At 44.3% G+C, this 23509-nt stretch overlaps 1 long non-coding RNA gene across 2 annotated transcripts; it reads right to left on the minus strand.

The window, feature by feature from the left end:
• Positions 1–9167: 9167 nt before the first annotated feature.
• Positions 9168–23282, minus strand: LOC119848591. 2 transcript variants are annotated; one of them, XR_006277183.1, is made up of 3 exons: positions 23148–23282; positions 13808–13927; positions 9168–9223 (listed from the first exon to the last, which is right to left on the minus strand). It is a non-coding gene; the product is annotated as an uncharacterized LOC119848591 (long non-coding RNA). The 2 variants fall into 2 exon arrangements; XR_006277182.1 differs by lacking the exon at positions 23148–23282 and adding an exon at positions 16232–16339.
• Between the last annotated feature and the right edge of the window lie 227 nt (positions 23283–23509).

Below are 23509 nucleotides of genomic sequence, written 5' to 3' on the forward strand. Positions count from 1 at the left end.
ATGAGCCAAACTCCTGGCCTGGAGCAAGTAGGCAACAACTGCCCTCAAAGTCAAGGGATCAAAGTTACACTGGTGTCAGTCTGGAGGAACTGCAGGCCATGCTTTGGACCAGGAACTGCTGGTTAGTTGTTTTATTCCCATTCTTCCCCATCAAGTAGTGGGGAGGTTTCATGGTCCATTAGACCAATGGCTTCTCAACATTTCCAGACTACTGTACCCCTTTCAAGAGTCTGATTTGTCCTGTGTCCCAAGTTTTACCTTACTTAAAAAACTTAAAATATCAAACATAAAAATACAAAAGTGCCACAGCACATTATAACTGAAAATTGCTCATTTTCTCATTTTACCATATAATTATCAAATAAACCAACTGGAATATAAATATTGTACTTACATTGCAGTGTATAGTATACAGAGCAGTGGAAAGTGGTTGCAGACTTAATGGTAAGTACAATAGGAATGACCTTAGATACACTCCCAGAGACTTACAATTGCTCTTGTTTCAGAGTAGCAGCCGTGTTAGTCTGTATTCGCAAAAAGAATAGGAATACTTGTGGCACCTTAGAGACTAACAAATTTATTGCGCATAAGCTTTCGTGAGCTACAGCTCACTTCATCAGATGCATTTGGTGGAAAATATATCAATCTCCCCTCTGTATTTTCCACCAAATGCATCCGATGAAGTGAGCTGTAGCTCACGAAAGTTTATGCTCAAATAATTTGTTAGTCTCTAAGGTGCCACAAGTACTCCTTTTCTAATTGCTCTTGTGAATTACACTGAGTTCCTGTGAGGGAGACTCTCCCTGTCTGCAGGCAGGTGGAAATTAAGACTCCAAGGCTGTAGGTGGAATGATTTTTAAACTCAATGATATCCAAGACTGTGGCAAGGAAGAACTTGGCAAAACTTTCAGCGCTATTACATTTTCCATGGAATTTGTTGCACAGAATAAATTCTATCTGACCACAACAAAAAAATAACCCTCTCTTTCATGCCTTTTTTGTCGTATGCCTTCTGAATGTGAATTGAAAAGCAAACATTCCCCAACTGAACTAATCGTATATTTGTGGATTAGATTATTGCCTCAAGTAATCATGACATGATTCCAATAAAAGCTTGCCATTAAGGGAAACGTATACTGATTAAAGCATCATAAAGGCTTAGTTAAAAGGTCCTGGAGTACAGGTATTTTGTATAATTTCATAATGTATGTAAGCTTCCAGAGGGTTTATCTAAAGCACAACACTAAAATCCATTTTCTGTATCTTTCCTCCTCTAACATACACACATGCTTGTTTTCATTCATTTATTTATTTGTTAGATTGCTTTCTTTGCCCAGTAAATGTGGGGCCTTCCCCCTGCAGGACTGGGTCCATAGCGCTTGGAAATGTAGCAAAGTGAAGGTACAAGGGGGTATTGTCTACTGCAATGAGCACAGTATAGTGATCAGAGCCATGGGCTGCATGCTGGCAGCGGTGAGTTATAATCCCAGCTCTGGGACTCGCTGTGTGATTGGGAGCATCAGTTTTCTCCTCAGCTGCTTCGTGGAGGGCCTTTCTCCTCTGGGCCTGGCCTACGCTGTGGAAATCTCCCTAAAAATGATAACCAGGCTTGTCATTTATTTGTATTCCCATGGTGCCTCAGGGCTCATTGTGCCAGGCATGGTGCAAACACAAAAATGGCCCCCACCCCAAGGAGTTTACAATCCAAGTCAAAGCTCCATCGGACTCCAAGTGGCTAGAAGCAGTTCTGGAGGGAGGACTTTCCCTACACTGATCTGGCCTCAGGGCTACAATGATGCTAGTTAGGCACAGCTTGAATCAACAAGCTGTGCTAGGCTCCCGGGATCCCTAGCTGTACCAGGGGGCAGTGAGGCAGGATAACTCTTAATCCGCCCCCCCACACACACTTTTTTTTTTGCAGTGGTTAAAGAAAATGAACTGAGGGTGGATGAGAGGGGAGATCTCACTGCACAGCCAAGGATCAGAGGGAGATGGGGGGTCACTGGGGGAGGGCTGCTCCCCCAAGGCAGGCAGAGGAGGGGGAGTTCCCGGCTTCTGCTTTCAGCAGAGCTGGGGGAGCTGTCTGTGCTTTTTCCTGCTCCCTCTTACTTAACCTTGGCAATCAGACCCATCCCTATGGGCCAGCCAGCTCTGCTGACCGGCCATGTCGGGGCCAGGGCTCCGTTCAGTTGCTTCTTGGAAGGCATGTGTGCATAGATGGTGCGTAAACCTCCATTTGGGGAGGCTACTCCCCTGCCCTGTCCCTTCTGGATATCAGGGTGTGGAGGGCATCCTTCCAGCATTCCTCTCTGGCAGTGCAAGGCAAGAGAACAGTCTAGCCATTAAGGTCTCTCAAGTGCTTTGAGATCCCTCAGATGGGAGACGCGCTATCTGCCTCTTGGGTCTTTCTGTAGCACCTATAACTATTAACACTTGCACTGTCTAGTGCCCTAGCTAGAATGATACTCTGAGAGGCTTTTTTCTTTTCCTCTGGGTATATCGGTTGTGGGTTCAGAATGTGGGGTTTAGCAGAGTCGTGGTTTGGCCATAGAATGGGACGGGTGCATTGGGGGGGAAAGCCAAGAAATAATTAATTGGTGACTCTCAATATCCCATGCTGTCCTCACCATATTAGCCCAGGGATTACTTTGACCAAAGGCTAATGCATCTTGGTGACACCAAATGATACCAGCAGCACTGAGACCAGAATCTGGATCCTGGTCTTATGGTAAGATTCAGATTTGAGTAAACCCATTTCCCCCTGCAAATCAATTGGAGAAGCTTTTTTTTCCCTTTTCTAACACATGCTGCCAGGGCAGTTTCGCTTAAAGGTCTCTCATATGGGCCAGTGATGCGCTACCAGTATTTTAAACACCAATTTCTCCCTTGTGATCAACGCTTGGAGCAGGGATTCATTTGTTAATAGACTAGGGACGTAGTTCCTTTGTTTTCCCATCTAAAGAAAGAACAATACTTGGCAAATTTGCATTGAAGTTGCTGGAAACATTTATCCTGGATGCCAGGGAAGTATATACATATATAAGTATATATAATATTCTGCTTGGGGAACTGCAACTGCTGGGGGTGAAGACCTGAAGGATCTGTAGACAGCCTCCCTTGGGATGTTTTATTTTAATGGCTACATTTGTCACAATTCAGTTAATCTTGAAGGCACAAACCAGTTGCTTTGTGAGGATCAGTTGGTCTATGTCAGGCAGAGGGGAGGGCTGGAGAGAGAGGTGACCCCGTCCCAAACGTCTCCCTCCATCTTATTGTCAGAGCTATAGCAAGGGCTCTGGTTCCCGTTGTCAGACGCTGCCTAGCTTGCCCATTGCACCATGAGACCAGAGAATTGGGTCAGACCTAATTGCTGAGGCCAGGTCATTCTGGGGGAAGAGCTTGTTTTGGGCGCTGATGCGATGGCATGCTCTCAAACCTATATAATCTAAATGTGATTGAATTAATTGTGCCTCTGCGTAAAGCTCATAAACTCTCATCCCATGACATGGGCGAGGGAAAGTCGCCCCAGCCTGCATGCCTGAGATCACGTACCGGGAAGGCTGATTCAGCCGTGGAGACAGGCTTTGATGGCATGTTGCCATGGTGCTCAGGCAGACAGCTCTTTCCTTCCATCGCTGCCAGGTCCTCGCCTCCCTTTATTTCTCTGTGTCTCTTTGTTTCAGTGATATTCATGCATCGCTTTCCCCCCTTCCCCTCCCCTTTTGCTTCTTGGGGTGGGGGTGGGGGATCCCTTCAGAGCGCTCTGAATAAGCACAGAAGCTGTTCTCACATGATGCGGCACCAGATGCCCGCAGCTGCTGAGCTGATTAAGCACTTCAGAGGGCATCCATTTAAAAGCCATGTGAATGAACACATGCCACACACACCCCCTCCACTCCCCTTGCTGCACGTCTGCTAGGAGAGAGGCTCTTCTAGGCTGATCAAGGCTTTCCTTTGGCCAGGATGAGCTCATGTGAATGGTGGGGTCGTGTGTGGGTGCAGCACAAAAGGGGGGGACTAGGAGTGGGAAAGGGATTATATAATCCTCTGTATTTCTGCAGCTCCTTTCATCTGAGGCATCTCAAAGCCCTTGCCATACATTTAATGAATTAAGATTCCCAACACCCTGGGGAGGAAAAGAAGGGACATTCTTCCCCCTTTTTCAATCAAAGCCTAAAACGAGGCAGAGGTAAAGGCCAAATTCTAAGGGCCGCTGGGTGTGCTCAGCTCTAAATAGATGGGCTGAATTCTGATCTCTTTACACCACTGTGAATCAGGAGTAACTGTGCTGAAGTCAATGCAGTTAAGGTAGTATGGGTGAGTTTGCTATCAGGTCCACATGATTTCAATCATCTGTCTCTCTTGGCATCTTTTAACACTGCTCATCTTTGTTGGTAGAATTTGGCTCAAGGCTGTAGTGTGGGTGATTGGGTCTGATTCTGCTCTCATGGGCTACTGCTGTAACTCCACTGACTTTAGAGAGTAACTTCTCTTTCGCTCTGGCACAGATGAGGTCAGAATGGCCCCCACCATGCTGGAGATTAGATTCCCAACTTCTGCTGGAACCCCCATTGGAGGCCAGCCAAGGAATCTGTCAGTGAGACAAGATGTGCTGAAATTGTTGCCAACCCAGATGCTGCAGGAAAGGCAAGACAGATGAGCCACTGCCCAAAGAGTGAATTCCCAAGGATGTAGGACAGCAGAAAGGTCTCCTTACCATGCCTCTAGCTCCAGCCTTAAGTGCTGGACAGCCCCCGCCCCAAAACTAATCAATAGCACTCACCAGTAGATCTTAAAAAGCTTTACACAGGAGGTCAGTATTTAATTCCCATTCTTGCAGACAGATAAACTGAGGGACTTGCTCGTGATCACCTAGCAGGCCAATGGCCAAACTAGGAATGGAACCCAGGTCCTCCCAAATCCAGTGTCTTATCCACACTAGGCAACACTGCCTCCCTTACCAACTGCAAAAGAGAACTGAATGCAACTTTTCTGTCAGGGTTATCCACCTGAGTGTTCTTAAATGTCCTCCAGCAGCATGAGATGCTGTGTGACAAAATGGAATGTACCTTTTCATCTAAAAGATGCATCGTGGAGTGGTTCTCAAACTGGGGGTCGCGACCCCTCAGGGGGTCGCAAGGTGGTTACATGGAGGGTCACAACTGTCAGCTCTGTTGGGCTGACAGCCCCCAAGCCCTCATTAATTAACACTCCCCATTTTTAATTTATAAGGGGGGATCACGCTCAGAGGCTTGCTGTGGTGAAGGGATCATCACCAATACAAAAAATTTAAAACCAGAAGGATCCCATTCCAAAATGCAAAGCGAGCACTTAACCACACGCACTGTGGATGCTTTGTACTGCATCCGATGAAGTAAGCTGTAGCTCACGAATGCTTACGCTCAGATAAATTTGTTAGTCTCTAAGGTGCCACAAGTACTCCTTTTCTTTTTTTCAAATTCCAATAAAATCCCATCCTCAGCCGCCTTACGCCTCATTGCCTTCAAAAATAGGAAGACTCAGCCCAGGACCTTTGGACATCTGCTATCTCAAACTGGGATAGGAGAGTGCATGCCAGGGGAAAGGGGACCATCCTAATGACTCTCTGCCAGCAGCCCCCCTTTTCCTATGGGGGGTTTCCCACTCACCACCCCTCTGATCTCAAACTGCAGCTGTAGTTCATGGGCTGAGAGGTAGATGCTGAGGCAGGAAGATCCAAGGCTACTGATAGCTTCATAAGGCCAGAAAGGACCATAGGATCATCTGGTCTGACCTGTGGAACACCACTCGTTGAATGGTGCCCAGTAAATCCCGAGTTAAGCCCATATCCTGTGGATGAACTGGAGCATCTTCTTCTACTAGAAAGAGCCATCTTATCTGATCTACAGCTTTATAGCTTAAAAACAACACTTTGAACTCTGCCGGAGAGCAACAAGGAGCCCGTGCAGACCCGGGAATACAGTTTCCGTGTGTGCAGGGCAAGAAAACTCCCTCTCTCAGCTGGCTTGGAGCCTTTCCCTTGACTTCACTGGGCTTTAGATCTTTAAACACAGTGGCTCCGACAGGGTTCACACGTGCCTTCAAATGTTCTAATGAACGTCAAGAAGATTTTTAGAAATAGGGGTCTTGATCCTCCACCTGCTCTAAATGGTCATGCGCCAGGGGCAGGATTCAAAAACAAATGTCAGCGGAGAGACTCCAGTAGTCTAAAGGGAGGGATAGCTCAGCGGTTTGAGCTTGGCCTTGCTAAACCCAGGGTTGTGAGTTCAATCCGTGAAGGGGCCATTTAGGGATCTGGGCCAAAAATTGGGGATTGGTCCTGCTTTGAGCAGGGGGTTGGACTATATGACCCCCTGAGGTCCCTTCCAACCCTGATATTCTATGATTCTGAATGGCCTTTGGGCCAGGCCCCAGCAGAGAAATCTGATCTAACGTATCTGAAGCCAGAAATAGTCTCCTAGACGTGAATTTGGAGTCACAAGGAAACCTGATTTTTATGCTTATCCCATTAGGGAACAGAAACTTCATCATGAGCTTGTGGTATAGGGACTGTGCTTTTAAGGGCAGAGCTTCCATCAGACGGAGTCTGGGTGGGACACTGTGAACTCTTGTTATGTAAAGCCAACTGGCACGGACAAAGACAGCAGAGCTCAGTTCCTGCAACACAGGGTCCCTAAGCCGGAGCGATCACCGAAGAACACCATGTGGTACCAGAAGTAAACTGAACCACCTGCCCCTTGGATCTCAGGAGCTCTCACCTGCCATCCGGAAATGAAGGGTTCCTTTGTTAGTTTATGATCTGTGCTAGTCTTATAATGATACATAAGGAGCTTCAGAAGAGATTTTTTCCTAGGAAGGACAGAGGTGAAGGAAGCTTATAGGCTGAGATATGGATTAGTATAAGCAGCAGGGCTCCCAACTTTTTGCCCCCACAGGGGTTAAGTAAGTGACCCTAAATCAGGAAGCAAGTTGCTAGCCATGGCCTTTTAGCCCCTTCCTCCCCGCCCCTTCCCCTCCTGAACTTTCTATGCCTCTCCTGAGTGCCAAGTTCTTCCAGCATTTCCAGACAGGTCTCTGCCTTTCTTAGACACTGCTTGGGTTCTTATATGTCATCTGAAAAAGGACTGGTGGGTAAAGTTCAAACAGAAGATACAAATGGCCATACTGGGTCACTCAATGGTCCATCTGCCTGTATCCTGTCTTCCGACAGTTGCCAATGCCAGATGCTTCAGAGGCAGTGAACAGAACAGGGCAACTTATCAAGTGATAGTCTGTCGTCCAGCCCCAGCTTCCAGCAGGTCCGAGGTTTAGGGACACCAGAGCAAAGGGTTGCATCCCTGACCGTTTTGGCTAATAACCATGGATGGAAGTGTCTTCCAGGAACTTAGCTTTTTTGAACCCAGTTATACTTTTGGTGTTCAAACACCCCCTGGCGGGGAATTTTTTGTCAGGGATGTTTTATGGCCTGTCTTATAATCACAGTAGTCCTTTCTGTCCTTAGAATCTATGAAGTTTCATATACTTCAGTCCAAAGTAACTATCAGAAGCCCTCTCGCTCACTCTGCAAATAATAGAGGGATTTGGGGGTGTCCCTACACCTGGCCCTGGGGCTTGGACCTCACTGCTCTATCACAAGGCTGAGCTCACAGTACAGCCACTGAAATACAAGTGGAAGGAGTCACTCTGAAAGGCAGTTTTCAAGGGACACCAGGGAATACTCTTGCACAGCTTGGTCAGAGCAGTCCCTGGGGGGCACAGGAACACAAAGACTGCCATTGTGCCAAGCCACTTCCTGCAGGAAGGATAGAGGAAAGCTCCTGTGCCTCTTTCCCACCCAATCCCCCTGCACGCCTCTCCCACAGCCAAGCACAATCAGTGTGAATGCTAAGGGCCCAGTCCACTGTGCTTGGAAGTCATGGAATTCTCTCTCATGGGATCAAGCCCTAGGTTTGCACTGTGGTACATTTTCTAATAGCTTCTATGTCTCCCTAATTATTATTTGCATTCCTAATGCTAACACACTCCAGTGCAGAGTGTTGTGAATACCTTTGATGTGGGTTTCAGACACCTCCTGGACAGCTGTTTCCTTTCGCACGTGTGCCTTGCTCTGGATCTAATGGTAGGTGCCCAGGGGGAAGGGTATAAATCATCCCATTTCTTTGTCACAACCCTCCTCAATCCCTTCCACCCAATTAAAAATAGGTTGCGTAGAATCGGCTCACTGACTGGTTCAATTACAGCTCTGTGTGCTTCGGCGCTGTGGTCCCCTGCTTGACTTCCAGGGAAGCTCTTGCAAGTGTAACTTTCATACAGTTGTGATTCATCGACACAAACTCACAGATGGGGAAAGATCATGGAGGTATCCTGTCCTTCTCCCAGTCAGTGTATTAATAGCAGTATAACTGTAGTTCCTTGGTGGTGCCAGCAAATGATCTGTGCCCCATTATGCTAGGAATCCGTCCCATACGATACAACCTGGTGAGAGCCTTGCCCTCAAGAGCTTACACTTTAAAGAGACAAGAGACAAAGGGAGGGGAAACAGAGGGAAGTAGAGGGGAGGTCCAAGCCAAGGTCACGTTGTGAATTATTGGCAGATGTGGAAATAGAATCCATGTCTTCTAAATCAATTCTATAGCCACTGGACCATGTTGCCTCTCAAGGCAGATCTATCCACTAGAGTATGATCCATCATATCTATCTCGAGGCCAGTCTTCAGCTCCTCTTAAATCCCCTACCCTAGGGGGACAGGCTGAAGACATGCCAGGGAAGGACTTCAATGGGACGGAGAACACTCTGCGTCTGCAAAAAACTTCTCAGCTCTTCACAGATTAGGCCCATTGGCTGGGACAGGATTGGGCCGCAAGGCAGAGTGGAGCCCCAGTCCAGGCTCAGGTCCCACTGACCTCAAGAGCTCCACACTACAGGAGGGGTAAACAAGTTGGCAATGAATCATTTAGTCTTTATTTTCATGGCTCTTCATTTGTCCACAAACAACTTGCAAAATTCCAAAGTAGTCCAAAATGTTGTGAGTTTTTCTTCCAGGTTGATTCTTAGGATGGACGTACTTCTTGAAGGATGTATTGCAAAGACTTGCTGTTCGCTGCTGGTAGGTTGTGTAAGACCCCTTCTTTTCCATGATTGGATGGTGGTTGCTGTTTGTATATTTGTATTGCAGTGACACCTAGGAGCCCGAGTAATGGCCCAGCACCCATCGTGTTACATGCTCTACAAATATAGAAAAAGAGACAGTCCCAAAGAGCTTCTAGTCTTAAGTAGTAAATAACTAGCCAACAAAACACAGATTTCAAAAGCCATATTTGTACTGCATTGGGCTAGTTGTGCAATTTTAGATGATTTTCTTAACTTATCATTCTCTCTTCATAAGTATTTATATCAATACATCTTGATGGCTGGAATATTAACTTCAATATGGAAAGAGATCAGCACCATTCAAGCTCATAAGAGACACAAAATCCTTTAAAAACAAACTCCTTTGCTAGCCGGGCTTTTTCCCCACCCGCTTCTAACTTCTCTTTACTGATATTAAGATTTTAATAGGGATGAAACCAAGTAGGGTTGTGTAGAAATTATTCTAAAAACCTATAGATAGAATTTAATAGCGAATGAGATCCTTTATATAGAATTTTTAAAACAGTCTTATACATTTGGCATATTGGAATTGATATAGGACAGTATAGGTTGTTTTTAAAAAACTTCTACGGGGATTCTAATTGGCTGTTAAACACTATAAAACTTTGCCATAGAAACATAACCACTTTATGACCACTTTCACTCCTCATGAAAAAAGGCTAAACAAGGGCTGCTTCTTGATTTCCTCCTTTAGTTTCTCAATACAAAGTATAATTAAAAATCTGATGCTGTAGTAGAATGACAGGGACTGGAGGAAAAGTGCCAGGTTTCAGGAGGAATCTACTTCAGTATAATGCCACCATAGGAACACCTGGTGATAGCTTACTGCCCCCAAGAGTTTACATTCTGAAGAGAGAAGAGACAAAGGGAGAGGAAACAGAGGGATGTAGAGGGGAGAACGTAGAAGATTAGAGTTGGAGAGGACATCAGGAGGTCATCTAGTCCGACCCCCTGCTCAAAGCAGGACCACACCAACTAGGTCCAAGACTATCTAAGCTCATGCTGTGAATCCTTCGGCAGAGGTGGCTGGAAATAGAATCCAGATCTTTTGATCTTCAGGGGCGGGCCTGGCCGTAGAGACTTTGAAGGTATTGCCTACATGTGCCAGTAGACACGCACGGCTGGACCGTGCAGCTGTTCAGGCTTGAAGACTAGGTGCTGGAACAAGGGTTGCTGGGGGAGGAGGGGCTGCCGCACCTCCTGGTCTGAAGTGGTTTCCATCATATACAGGGTTTATAGTTTGGTCATGTGCTCTCAGCTACCTCCCCTCACAGGGCTGGATAAGTTAGAGAGGCCTAAGACTAATGAGAGGAAAGACCTAAGTATGAATTACATATTGCAAAAAAAATTATAAAAGTCCAAATCTTTATCTTATGCATAGTTACATATTATTATTTATGTCAATTAACTAGTTTATTCTACTCTCACTACACTTAACTTTTCAAATAAACCATTCCCCCCCCCAGCTTTAGCTGTGGCAAAGTCATGAATGATGTCATCGTAATTCAAAGACCTGACTATTTCATTTTCAGTGCTCAAGTGGGACAAAGCACCGAGATGCTCTTGAGTCATGGTGGATTGGAGGACATTTTTGACCCTTGTTAGAAGGGAGAAGGGAGGATAGAGGATAAATTGAATTTGCAGCCATAAATTGAATTTGCAATCTTGAGGGATTAATTTATACAAAGCAATATGTAATGAGACAAAAAATTTCTGATGGCCTCGCTCAGCTGTAACTTCAGTATGGAATGGAGGACCTACAGTAGGGCCTAAAAATTAGGGCCTAAAAATTGGAGGGCCTAAGGCTACAGCCTTATTAGCCTATAGGTTAATCTGGCCCTGCCCCCATACAAATTGTTTCAGCTCCCCTGCTTGCAGGGCTTGGGCTGCGGGGCTGTTTAGTTGTGATGTAGACATTCTGAGCACTTCGACCTCCATCTTATGGGGTCCTAGAGGCCAAGCCAAGCCTGAACATTTCACCTCTCAGCATTAGCCCTGGCCTCTATGTCTGCTTAGTAAAGATCTTTCCTACAAAAAATCTGCTGCCTGCTGCATCGCTTATTGCTAACAAACAGCTGCAGCTGCCGATGAACATGTAATGCTTTAGCTGTGGCTGACAGGTTAAAAGTAAAACTGCCCTGGGCTCAGTCTGGAAGGAACTGGGGTGGCACCAAGGCACCCCTCATTAAATGAATTGTGACTTGCAAATTATGATCCTAATGCTCTCTGCTTCTGTAGTGATAACAATACTCTCAGCAGGAAGCACGGTCAAAGTGTTTAGCAAATTTAATATTTATTAAGATGATGTTGAAGTAAAAAAAAAATCCGGTACAGAGTTTAAGCATAGAAGGTTCTGGTTATCAGGGAATACAGGTACAGATTATCAAGGGATGAGAAATTCAGTTTAGGAATGGTTGGCGTAAGGAATACATAATCTGCAATCTCCCCAATTGGGGGTAAAAGTTTAACCGTCAAAGTACAGACTGAGATATGGGGGTATGTTGTTCATATAATGGCTATGTTCAGGTGTGGAGTATAATGAGTGGATACGATGATGAGGATGGATTTACCCTCATTTGGTGGGATTTAATGTTCAGTGAGTTTATGGTTCCAGTTCATATGGTCCATACTAATCAGCCTCACAACACCCTGGTGAGGTAGGTCAAAGAATACGGAGCCTGATTCTGATCTGAGTTATGCTAGAAGCAATAACTCCACCAAAATTAACGGAATATCACACCCAGCAAGAGTGATATCAGACTTGGCGCCAGGCTATTTTGTGCATGAATTGTTACTGACATGTTTCTGTAGTGCAGGTTGCTTATAAAAATAATGAATACTAAGGCCTGATCCTGCAAGTACTTGCTATTAGTAGTGCTTACTGCTGGGTGTAGCTCTACCAAAGTCAATAGGAGCCACTGAGGTCAATGGGACGCCTCTCAATACTAACAGCTGTAACTGGTAGTAAGCATTTGTAGGCTCAAATAATATACAAACAGATGAACTAACTTGATGCAGCTTAAGCCAATGGTTCTCAACCAGGGGTACTCAAAGGTCTTCCAGGGGGTACATTAGCTCATCTAGATATTTGCCTAGTTTTATAACAGGCTACATAAAAAACCCTAGGAAAGTCAATGCAAACTAAAATTTCATAAAGACATTGACTTATTTATATTGCTCTATATACTATGTACTGAAATATAGGTGTAATATTTATATTCTAATGAATTTATTTATAGTTATATGGTAGAAATGAGAAAGTCAGCCATTTTTCAGTTTGTAAGCAAGTGGTTTTTAAGGGCGGTGAAACTTGGGGGTACGCAAGACAAATCAGACTCCTGAAAGAGATACAGTAGTTTGGAAAGGTTGAGAGCTACTGGCTTAAGCAGTGTTTCGCAAACCTCTTTGATACCAGGGACCAGCTTGCTGCCTTCCTAAACAGTGTCAGGGAGAACTCAGGGACCAGCGTCCATCCATGGACCTGGTCATTGAAAAACACTGGCTTAGAGGATCTTGACTCTTTTCCACATCCAGCTGGCGTTTTTGGTTTTGTTTTATAAAAAAACCCTTCAAATTCTTTCCCATTTATTTACGCTTAGCTGTATCCCACTGTCATGTAGTGAACATTCTATTTATATTTATACTACAGATTACACCACAGATTATGCAAGTGGAAGATCAATCCACTTTGCTGAAGTTAAAAATACAATCAAAGATTTAAATTCAACCTCTCCTTATCATGGTCTGCGTCATGGGCATGAATACTAGCAGAAGCCTGTTCTCAATCTGCTCGTGGGAAGAGGCATTTTTGCAGGTTTTTTCCTTGTTGCCTGTTGATGTCTTTAGAACCCCTTGCCAGCGATGCAGTTATATTCAAGTGCTTCTGAATTAGTGTTACTTTCTTGTGTAATTCATTTTTGATTCGAAGGCATCCTCTTTAATACAAGCCCTGGTTTCGGTTGCTCTGAGCAGCACATTTATAAACGTAGAGGATGCTTCTCTCTTGTGTGGATTAGTGTCTGCAAAGTGCTTTCAGAGCCCCAAACACAAGACACTATAGACTATAATGGTATTATTGTATTTTGTGCTATGCATTTAGGGGGCACCACGCTGTAAAGAAGACTGTGTAATATCACACATGGTGAGTGTAACCAGCTGTGCCACCTCCCATGTGCCCCCTCCTGACTTAGAGACCACTAATGGCAGGCTGCCTCAGTTTCCCCTCTTGAACTGTTTAATAAACTCTTTTGTCCTGCCCATCCCTTCTCAGATCGTGCTTTATTAAAGCAACAAACATTCACAACAAAGTTTTTCAAAGTCCATCCAAAAGTTCACATGCAACAAAGGTTTCTCTTCCTCCTTGGGACCTTTCCTGCTTTGGCAAACCACCCCCAAGACCACACCTGACTGGAGTCCTAACCCCCAGGACTGTTTAATGGACCCTGCTCATTCCTAGCCATTTCTGATCCCTGAGCGTTCTCCCCTTTGTTTTCTTTCCTTTTTCTTCTTTTAATGGTGAAGCAGACTTAACTGAATAGTCTATATCTGCCATTCATTTATAGTCTCTTGCTCTGCCCTGTGTCCTTCAGGTAATGTAACAATCCTAATACAACCCCATTTCTCTGATTCTGCTAAATAACAATATAACTTTTGTTACCTTAGGACGTTTGAATTCCTCAGCTAGCTTTTTCCTTTCTTTATCAAAGCCATTACCGACCCATCAAAGGTGCTTAGTTGTTTCTTCCGCCTTATAGAGTGCACTGGTCCATCTTTGTATCTATTTATTTAAAAAAAGATTTTTGTTTAAGCCACAATGGCACTTCATTTTTCCTATCCAGGCTTGAAAGTATGTCATTATCCTCCACTCTAGGGCACAATTCAAAAATTTTTTTTCCTCTTTTTCTGTTAGTGCAAAGTTTTCACCATTTCACTTTTACTTTTTTCTATACTAGGCTTTTGAATAGGGTATTTCTATGTCAATCTTTCCATTTCTTACTGCGTGTTTAGCTACTTTGTCCATCATTTCATTCCGTTACCCCAATATGCACTGAGATCCAAACTAATGTTAAATGTGTCCCCATCTGTACTCGTACTGTTATAAGAAATAGAATTTCATTGGTTAAATCACTCTTACTTCTTGAGACACCCTTTTTTATTGCCATAAAGCTGGAGATCAAATAAAAAAAATTAAAAAAGACCTTCGCTACTGGGCATACATCCTAGATGCCATTTAATGCTGGCATTATTGCTACTAGTTTGGCTGTCATGACAGCTACAAAATTGGATATTCTTTTAGACATACTAATTCCAAATTGTGGTATACAAATATGTTCTCCTTGCACTTCCTGTGTTTCTTTTATGGACCCATCAGCATATATTTGACAAAACTGACTCATCTTTTTTTTCATTTTTAATGCCTACGGTCTCTTTTTACTCTTAAGTTTATAAGATAAATCCAAATTCATGCTGGAACATGTGATTGCATCCATAAAACATTTTCCCATGACTAAAAGTTCTGATTTCATTTCGCTTTTCCTGGTCTTTCAAATTCTGCATCCACGCTGTCACTCAAGTGGCATGTGGAGATTAAACATCACGTGCAATAGTCCGCCTATCGAACTCTCAACAATCCTCATATATTTGGTACTTTCATTGTTGCAGTTCCCATTAAATTTGGCTCAGAAAGTTAGATTCAGTAGTTTCATTCATAGTGTAACTGGCATTTCACTAGACGCTATCTGTAGCACGCATATAAGTGTTGTAAAAAACGCACCTCATGCTATTTGTAGTGCCTGGGCTTGTATTAAATCTAATTTTGTAAGTTCTAATTTTGATGTTGATCCAAAACCAGTCTGAATAAGGCTCTGGATACTATCAGCAGTGTTTTCTTGTCCACCACCCCGTCCCAATCAATCCCAGCAAGACTTTTAAGAAGGTTAATTCTTCCTCTACATTTATCTTTAATAAACTCTATACGATCTTCCCAAACTAATGTAGTATAAAATATTACCCCTAGGAATTTAAATCTTTTAACTATAAGTATTTGTTTTCCATACAGATACAGTTTACACTCCTTTGTCATTTTCCTTTTTGTAAAGATCAGTCCTTTGGTTTTGGCAATGGAAAACTTGAAACCCCATGCGTTTGCCCAGTCAGAAGTGTCTCATAACACTTTCTTGATTCTCTTTTCTGCCACCTCAATATTCCTGTTCCTAACCAACAATGCACAATCATTTGTGAACAGAGTGACACCCTTTGGCACTCACTCACTTGAGTCGTTTTGGGAGATCATTTATTGTAATACTAAATAAGGCCAGGCTAATAACACTTCCGTGTGGTACCATTTTTAATATTATATATAGTCAACATAATTTGCCTAACTCTGACCTGCAAGGTCCTTTTACTCAAAAAAGTTTCTAATCCCTCTATCATAGCAAGTAGCTACCTCAAGTTCCAGCCTACAAAACTATTCGTTCAGTATAGTGTGTTCATGTTTACTCCCCCTATGTAATAGTTCATGATTTTCTTCAATGAATTGACTCTAATCTGCACTTTGATCATTGTCCCTCAGAAAGCTCCTGCTCAAACTTCTGCTTTCTTGTTATTGGAACTGACAAAACAGAAGTTCTGATAAGACCCAGGACGTGACTACTCTTAGTCTGAATTCCATTCATTCTTCTAATTTGCCTGTATATATGTGATGTTTTGCTATCCTTATCTGCCCACAATACTTCTACCAACTCACTTTCTTTGATTTTTGTAAGTCTTTGTGCTATTGCCTTATTTCTTTTATAGTTCACTAGCAAAAAAATACAATGAATAGCAAAAAGCTCTTTTATAGGCTTTGTTCCTTTCTTTAATTACCATTTGCATTCCAGCATGTAGTACTTGAATATCTTAGGTATGGTTACTGTAACTGCTGCTATTAATCCCTTTAATGCACAATCATTGAAATTCTCTATGTCATCACTCACACAATGATCATTCACAAATTCAGTATCTTTACAAGTTCACAAATTCAGCTCCCAGTTGAAAAATTACCCACCTGATATTTTAAAAAATCTATTACCTTTAACCTTACTTTCGACTTGAAAAGTAGTAAGTATAGAGAAGTTATCACTCCCCAGTCCTTCTTCCTTATTTATTTCCAGTTGTATCTACTTGCAATATTGGTGTTATAATTGCCAGGTCTAATAAGGAAAACTACCTACCATCTGCTGCATTAAATATAATTGGGGGTGCCATTAGATTGTTTTCATCATTAACTTCTCTAAGCATGTGCCCTTGTTATCTTTCATACCCAAGAGATTTTCTTTTGGTTCTTGACCATATGCTATCAAACTGTGTGCAGCCCACTTGCATGGCCACCTCCTGCTGCTCTTTACAGGCACTCACCATGATCTCTCCCAGATGTCGTTCATTCTGTGATCAGGGTTGGCTAGCCCCCAGCCCTTAAGGGGCAAGCCATGCAGTGAGTTCTTCTAACGGTTTGCCTACATGGTGCTGTAGTGCGGACTACAAAGATGTGAACTGTAGAGCACATTAACACATTGTGCTTTAACTGCCATGTGTAGACCTGCTGGCTGAACTAAAAAGTTTACACTGAGTAAACAGGGCTACATTAACCTGCACTGGGTACCTTTTAGTTTGTGCCAGCCAGGTCTACCCAGGGCAAACGTTAGCACACACTACAATTCACACAACCTGTAGTCCACCCTGCTGCAGCATGTAGACAAGCCCTAAGTGAAAGCTTTTGAGGAATCATATGAAAGGTGTTATCTGTGTTAGAAAACAATAGCTGCCTTTTAAATTTGCACTGGGGAATTTTGCCACAGGTACAGCTACGCAGATTATTTGCTACTTTGATTCGTGTAGTGCCAAAGGGTTTGATTGTAATGACACTAATACATCGCTACCCTAGGGCCTGATTCTTTGTTGCCCTGTACCTTCAACAGTCAGCTATGCTCATGGATGGTAAAAACACTTCTATTCTGGTAGCCATTGATGCCCACGTGCACTGATGTAAGCACATGCACAAAGCATGTGAGTCAGGCCCATTAGCACTGGCATGCTGCATGCATGACTTCATAGTAATACTAGCTTTTCATATAGTGCTCGTCATGAGATTTCACAGTCCTTTATAATGAGGTCAGTATCTTTACCCTCATTTACAGATGGGGAAACTGAGCCACAGACTGGGGGGAGTGACCAAAGTCCTCCAGCAAAACAGTGGCAAGGCAGGAAAGAACCCAAGTCTCCTGAAACTGTGAGTGTTCTATGCAATCTGCACTAGGCAACACTGCCGTCCTTTGGTACAGTTACCCAGGTGCAAGTCCTCTTTCCACTAATACAGTGCAACTACACCTGGTGGTTCTCCCTGTTGCAGGCATCAGTGCAAAAACTGCAGGCACAAACAGTCCTGCGGTTATGCCCAGTGAATTCCATTGCCTTCAGTTGAATTGCTCTGGATTTACACAGATGTCAGAGTGAGCAGAATTTGGCCTGGAGTTAATTTCCCATCCTTCCAAGGTTGCTTTGGGTTTTTAGTTTTAAACCTAGACCTCTTTCTTTCCTCCAGAGGAATGAATTATTTGTGCTCATCACAATCTCTGGATTAAATCACTGGCTGCTGAAATCCGTATTTAGCTCTACTTTGCCCAGCCAGTGACCTCAGGCCTGACGTTCAGGGCCTCCCTCTGCAAGGATCAGAGATGATAAAGCTGTCTCTATGCTAACTTCCTCAGTTCTGAACCTCTCTTAGGCAGGGGATCCCGACACCACCACTAGCCCAAATTGTCTCCAGAAGTAGAAGATGTCGGCTGAAAGCTCAGTGACCATGAAGGATGGGGCTGGCTTCCCTCAGGTACAGGGATTTTATTTTCTAACTGTCTATTCTCATCCTCCTAGCTAGGAGCTAGTAATAGGTTGTGGTGCACTTACTGCATCCCAGTGTAACCTGAAGGCTCCCCAGACAGGACTCATGGGTATTCAATTGATTGCAGATTTGCTACCTAGGGTAGGAAGTGACCTGGATACTAGCTACATCTCGGCTTGACCTGGATATCAGGAGATCATTTGACTGGTCCTGGTGAACTAATAGCAAATGATTACTTAAGGGTGTTAAATTATTTCTTTAAAATCCATAGGATTGCATCATGTTGGAAATTATCAAAGCCTTTTTCTAATGGGTAAATTTCCGGTGTAGATTTCAATGTCATTTCTGCCTGGTCTTTTCTTACAGCAGCCTAACAGGAAACCAATGGGAGCAAAAGGTGCAACTGAAGGGAAACAGAGGGAAAGTTTTTGTTTAGTGGGTTGAAACTCTTGGCTGAGCTTTGTGGGCGCGGGTACATGAGATTGGCAGGTGCGTGATATTGACAGACACTCACCCTCACTGCAGGAGTATACTGTTGTTTAGCTATACTATCCAGCTGAGTTTCAGACTTTCGTTCAGGGAAACTTTGAAAAGTGGTCTGATGCAATGATTTCAGATTCTGATTCAGGGTTAAAGTTGCTTTTTGCCAGATCTGGCAAAGAAAACAGCAGCGTCTCTTTGGTAGCAAAAATGACCTGCAATCTCTGAGCAAAAGCTAGGAATATTGATGATATTGAATATTTTATTCAGATGTCTGTTTGCCAGCTTTTGGAGACAATTTATTTATTCCCCTTATTCCCCTGCAGGATGGCACTTCTGTCTGTCTGCGTAAACTGCTTTGTTTTTGCAAAAGACAAGAAAACAGAGAAATATTTTTTCATTAAGCCATAAAATTATGATTCCCACCCCCCCATACCAGCCCAGAGAATTTTCAATGCAGCAATTTCTTCTGGGACAGGACAGCACAGCTGTGGTTAAATTATTCATGCTGATAAGTAGCATGTGTGTCAGTTGCAAGAGACAAGTGCAAGTCAGGACTCCTGGCTTCTGTCTCCTCTTGAGCCATTGACTCACTGTGTACATGGCTGTCACTTTACCTCTGTGCTCCAGATTCCCCACTCGTGCAGCCATGATCCTGACTCACCTTGCAGGTGTGTTGTGAGAATGAATTAATGTTTGAAAAGCACTAGGAGACCTCAAACAAAAGGGTTGCCCATGTGCACTGTATTATTACAACTCTGTGGAAACAAACACACTCATTCGCTGCCTGATAGACAAGCTTAGTCATTAACGTACTTTCAAACACTTTAACCAACTTCTTTGGGTTCCTCATGTGCTGAAACACCACTGTTCTTAGCCAAGGAGTGAAATTAGATTTAAACTCTCCCGCCCCTTAATCTTCTTATGGTGTGGTGAGAGAGCAGGAAATCTGTCAATCAAAGCAAAGAGCCCAATGCTACTTCAATTAAGTCAATGGCAGTTGTGAGGACGGCAGGGTTTGGGGCCTGATCCAAAGCCCATTGAAGTCAAAGGAAAGACTCCCACAGACTGTCCCTCCGCTGGATGCTGGATCAGGCCTCGCGACTCCCGTAGGAAGTCAATGGGAGTTTTGCCTCTGTCTTCAGCAAAGCAGGCTAGGGCTGGCTCTTGAACACAGCTGAAAGGCAGAAATGTGGCCCTTTGTAACTGAGCTTTTATGACCTGAATGCACTGGCACTTTCGTAGCCCGCTGAATTGCTCTAAGAGCTGTAAGCACTTGGGAGAGCACAGTCTTAGCTGGCGAGAGTCGGCATTGCTCCACTGAAGTCATGCTGCGAATCTGGCCCTGGATGTTTAATGCCTTCAGTTTGTTTTGGAATCAAAACACAAACGGAAGTTATTAAAATGACAGATGCAATCACATCAGAGACATATTTTAAAAATACACCAGTGGTCTCTGTTAATGCTTGTTTAAAAAAAGAACCTGTTTGTCTTTTTAAATTCCTTTACAAATGTCCAGCAGAATTATACATTTAGCGAAGTAGTCAGGGAGGATTTAATCCTTGGGAGGATTTAGTTGCCACAGCTACAACTCAATCATAATAAAAATGAGCAACACATCTATCGTGACAGACGTCTGTGCCCTTCAGAAGATACTTTGTATATGCCAGCAAGTCTGTCCTTGGCAAGAGGAGATGAGCTTCATGCAACAACATGCCAAATAACCATCAGTTATGCATGAAGAAGGTGTTTCTTTATGCCCAAGTTGGATTTCTTCTGTGTTCAACTAAAATCGTATCTAAGCCCCTCTCCTGGCTGTGGGGCATTTCTCTCAGTCCTCAATTAGGTTTCAATTAGGACCCTGACTTTACATAACTGTGGCATAATATTAATAGGATGCGTATACTTTGGCAGTACATTTCCTCTGAGGATCTCAAAGCAGCCTGTAGGCACTCAGCCTCACAGACCCTCTCTGTGAAGTCAGTACCACTATCCCTATTTTACTGATCTGGATCAGAGCGACTGAGGAGCCAAGCCCATGAGAGCCAAATCGCACCCTGCCAGGGGCTCAACAACTTGTAGGATCAGTAACTTTCTCAAGGCTGCACACTGAGCTGGTGGTAGAACTGGATTACAACTCAGGAATTTCCAGCTCCCACCCGGGGGGGTGATCAATTACAGTTTGTTCTGATGCAGCCGTGCTTTTAAAGGCATGGTCTAGTATCCTGCCCTGCTGAAGTTCCAAGACATTTCTCTCCTACTCACAAAGTACAGTAAAGCTCCCATTCAGTTTGTTGGTTGTTGTGTGTGGGTGTATTGAAGGTGTTGGGCTAGTGAGCCTTGGGACCGAATTCCTTGTGTTTCATAGAATCATAGAACTGGAAGGGACCTCGAGAGGTCATCTAGTCCAGTCCCCTGCACTCGTGACAGGACTAAGTGTTATCTAGACTATCCCTGGCAGGTGTTTGTCTAACCTGCTCTTAAAAATCCCCAATGATGGAGATTCCACACATTCCACACTGCAATTTATTCCATTGCTTAAACACCCTGACAGTTAGGCAGTTTTTTCCTAATGTCCAACCTAAACCTCCCTTGCTGCAATTTAAGCCCATTGCTTCTTGTCCTATCCTCAGAGGTTAAGAAAAACAATTTTTCTTCCTCCTCCTTATAACAACCTTTACATACTTGAAACTGTTATCATGTCCCCTCTCAGTCTTCTCTTTTCCAGATTAACCAACCCAATTTTTTCAATCTTTCCTCATAGGTCATGCTTTCTAGATCTTTAATCATTTTTGTTGCTCTTCTCTGGACTCTCTCCAATGTGTCCACATTCCTGAAATGTGGCACCCAGAACCGGACACAATACTCCAGTTGAGGCCTAATCAGCGCAGAGTAGAGCAGGAGAATTACTTCTTGTGTCTTGCTTACAACACTCCTGCTAATACATCCCAGAATGATGTTTGGTTTTTTTGCAACAGCGTTACACTGTTGACTCATATTTAGTTTGTGATCCACTATGATCCCCAAATCCCTTTCCGCAGTACTCCTTCCTAGGCAGTCATTTCCCATTTCATATGTGTGCAACTGATTGTTCCTTCCTAAGTGGAGTACTTTGCATTTGTCCTTATTGAATTTCATCCTAGTGACTTCAGACCATTTCTCCAGTTTGTCCAGATCGTTTTGAATTGTAATCCTATCCTCCAAAGCACTAGCCACCCCTCCCAGCTTGGTATCATCCACAAACTTTATAAGTGCACTCTCTCTGCCATTATCTAAATCATTGATGAAGATATTGAACAGAACCGGACCCGGAACTGATCTCTGCTGGACCCCACTCATTATGCCCTTCCAGCTTGACTGTGAACCACTGATAACTACTCTCTGGGAATGGTTTTCCAGATAGCAGTAAGTTGCCTCAAACCTGACTCATAGGGCTCACTTCAAGAAAGGGAGCAGAGTCCACAACAGGCACCAACCTCTACTGGAGTGGCTGCCACTTAGTGCCGATTGTGCTCTGGACATGTGGCCACTGACTGCATATTTAGACAATGTTGGCAAAGTAAGCCAACAAAAGTACATACAACTTCAGCCATTCCTCAGGGAACAGAGGGGACTTTCTACTGGTGTCAGGCTTCCTACGAGACTGTCCTTTTTATGTGTCTTTGAAAATCAGGTGCAGCTGCCCTGCCTCCTTTATTGAGCTCCCAAGGGAAATGCCTCTGGGTTCAGGTTTCCAACCAACCAGACGCCGGATGCTTCGCTACACTAAAGAATCTGGGATGGGGGTTGCCATGACCACCCGGGGCCCGTTTTGGCTCCTGAGGGGTCTTTACCGTTCGTCACGCTCAGACAAAGCTGTAGCCAGAATTTCTGAGGGAAACCTTGCATAATGACAGGTTTCAGAGTAGCAGCCGTGTTAGTCTGTATTCGCAAAAAGAAAAGGAGTACTTGTGGCACCTTAGAGACTAACAAATTTATTAGAGCATAAGCTTTCGTGAGCTACAGCTCACTTCACTGGATGCATCCGATGAAGTGAGCTGTAGCTCACGAAAGCTTATGCTCTAATAAATTTGTTAGTCTCTAAGGTGCCACAAGTACTACTTTTCTTTTTGAGGGAAACCTGATAGGGAAATTGGAGTGATTGCCCTCTGGTCTAGACTCTTTCCTTTCTTCTCTTCTGCACTTCCAGCAGCAGAACTTTCCTTCATCTCCCACCTGCAGAGCCTGATAGATAAAGCCCTAGTTGAGGGGTCCAGAGGTGACACAAAGGCTAAAATGAAGGGGGCCTGTAGCGAAGTGAAGACTCACCAGTGCAGCACCTCCTGCTGGTCATCCGGGAATTAGCTCTTTTCCAGCATACGGCGCACCCTCTGCCGGCCCGTGTCTTGCCTGCCACTGGCCCCGTGTCCCTCCCGGACCCCGGTGCCCTTTACCTCGGGGTTCTGCCCCAGCAGTACGCATGCTCTGGGGCTCCCCTCCCAGGGGAACCCCCAACCCTTTAAACCCACCTTGCCTCAGTGGCTACTGCCAGTCATCCTCTAGCCCCCGCTCACTGGAGCAGACTGCAGTCTGTAATGGCCACTCATCACGGGCAAGGGGTTCAGACCTGCTGCCTTTGCCTATCCCCGGGCTGCCCAAATACCTTTCACAGGCCTTCCACAAGGCCTGCAGCCTGGGGGGTTACCAGGCTGGAGCTCCCCAGAATTGCTCTGCTTCAGTACCTTGCTCCCAGGCAGCTAGCTACCCCTTCCCACTCCGGGGCTAGAGTGAGATTCCTCCTGCTCCCAGCTGGGCCCTAACTGAGCTGGCCACAGCGGTGGCTGCTTCCCCAATCAGCCTAGCTTGGCTGCTTTCAATCCCTGTTCTCCAGGAGTGGGGTTGCCACCCCTACAGGGCCTATCTGATCTAAATCCAGATCTAAAGCACCAATGGCTGTCCCACACTCAGAACCGTCACGCTCCCCTGGGCCTGCAGGTCTTCTAAATGACTAAGGATTTGCAGGTA

Source organism: Dermochelys coriacea, chromosome 26 (assembly GCF_009764565.3).
Source record: "Dermochelys coriacea isolate rDerCor1 chromosome 26, rDerCor1.pri.v4, whole genome shotgun sequence".
NCBI classification, from domain to species: Eukaryota; Metazoa; Chordata; order Testudines; family Dermochelyidae; genus Dermochelys; species Dermochelys coriacea.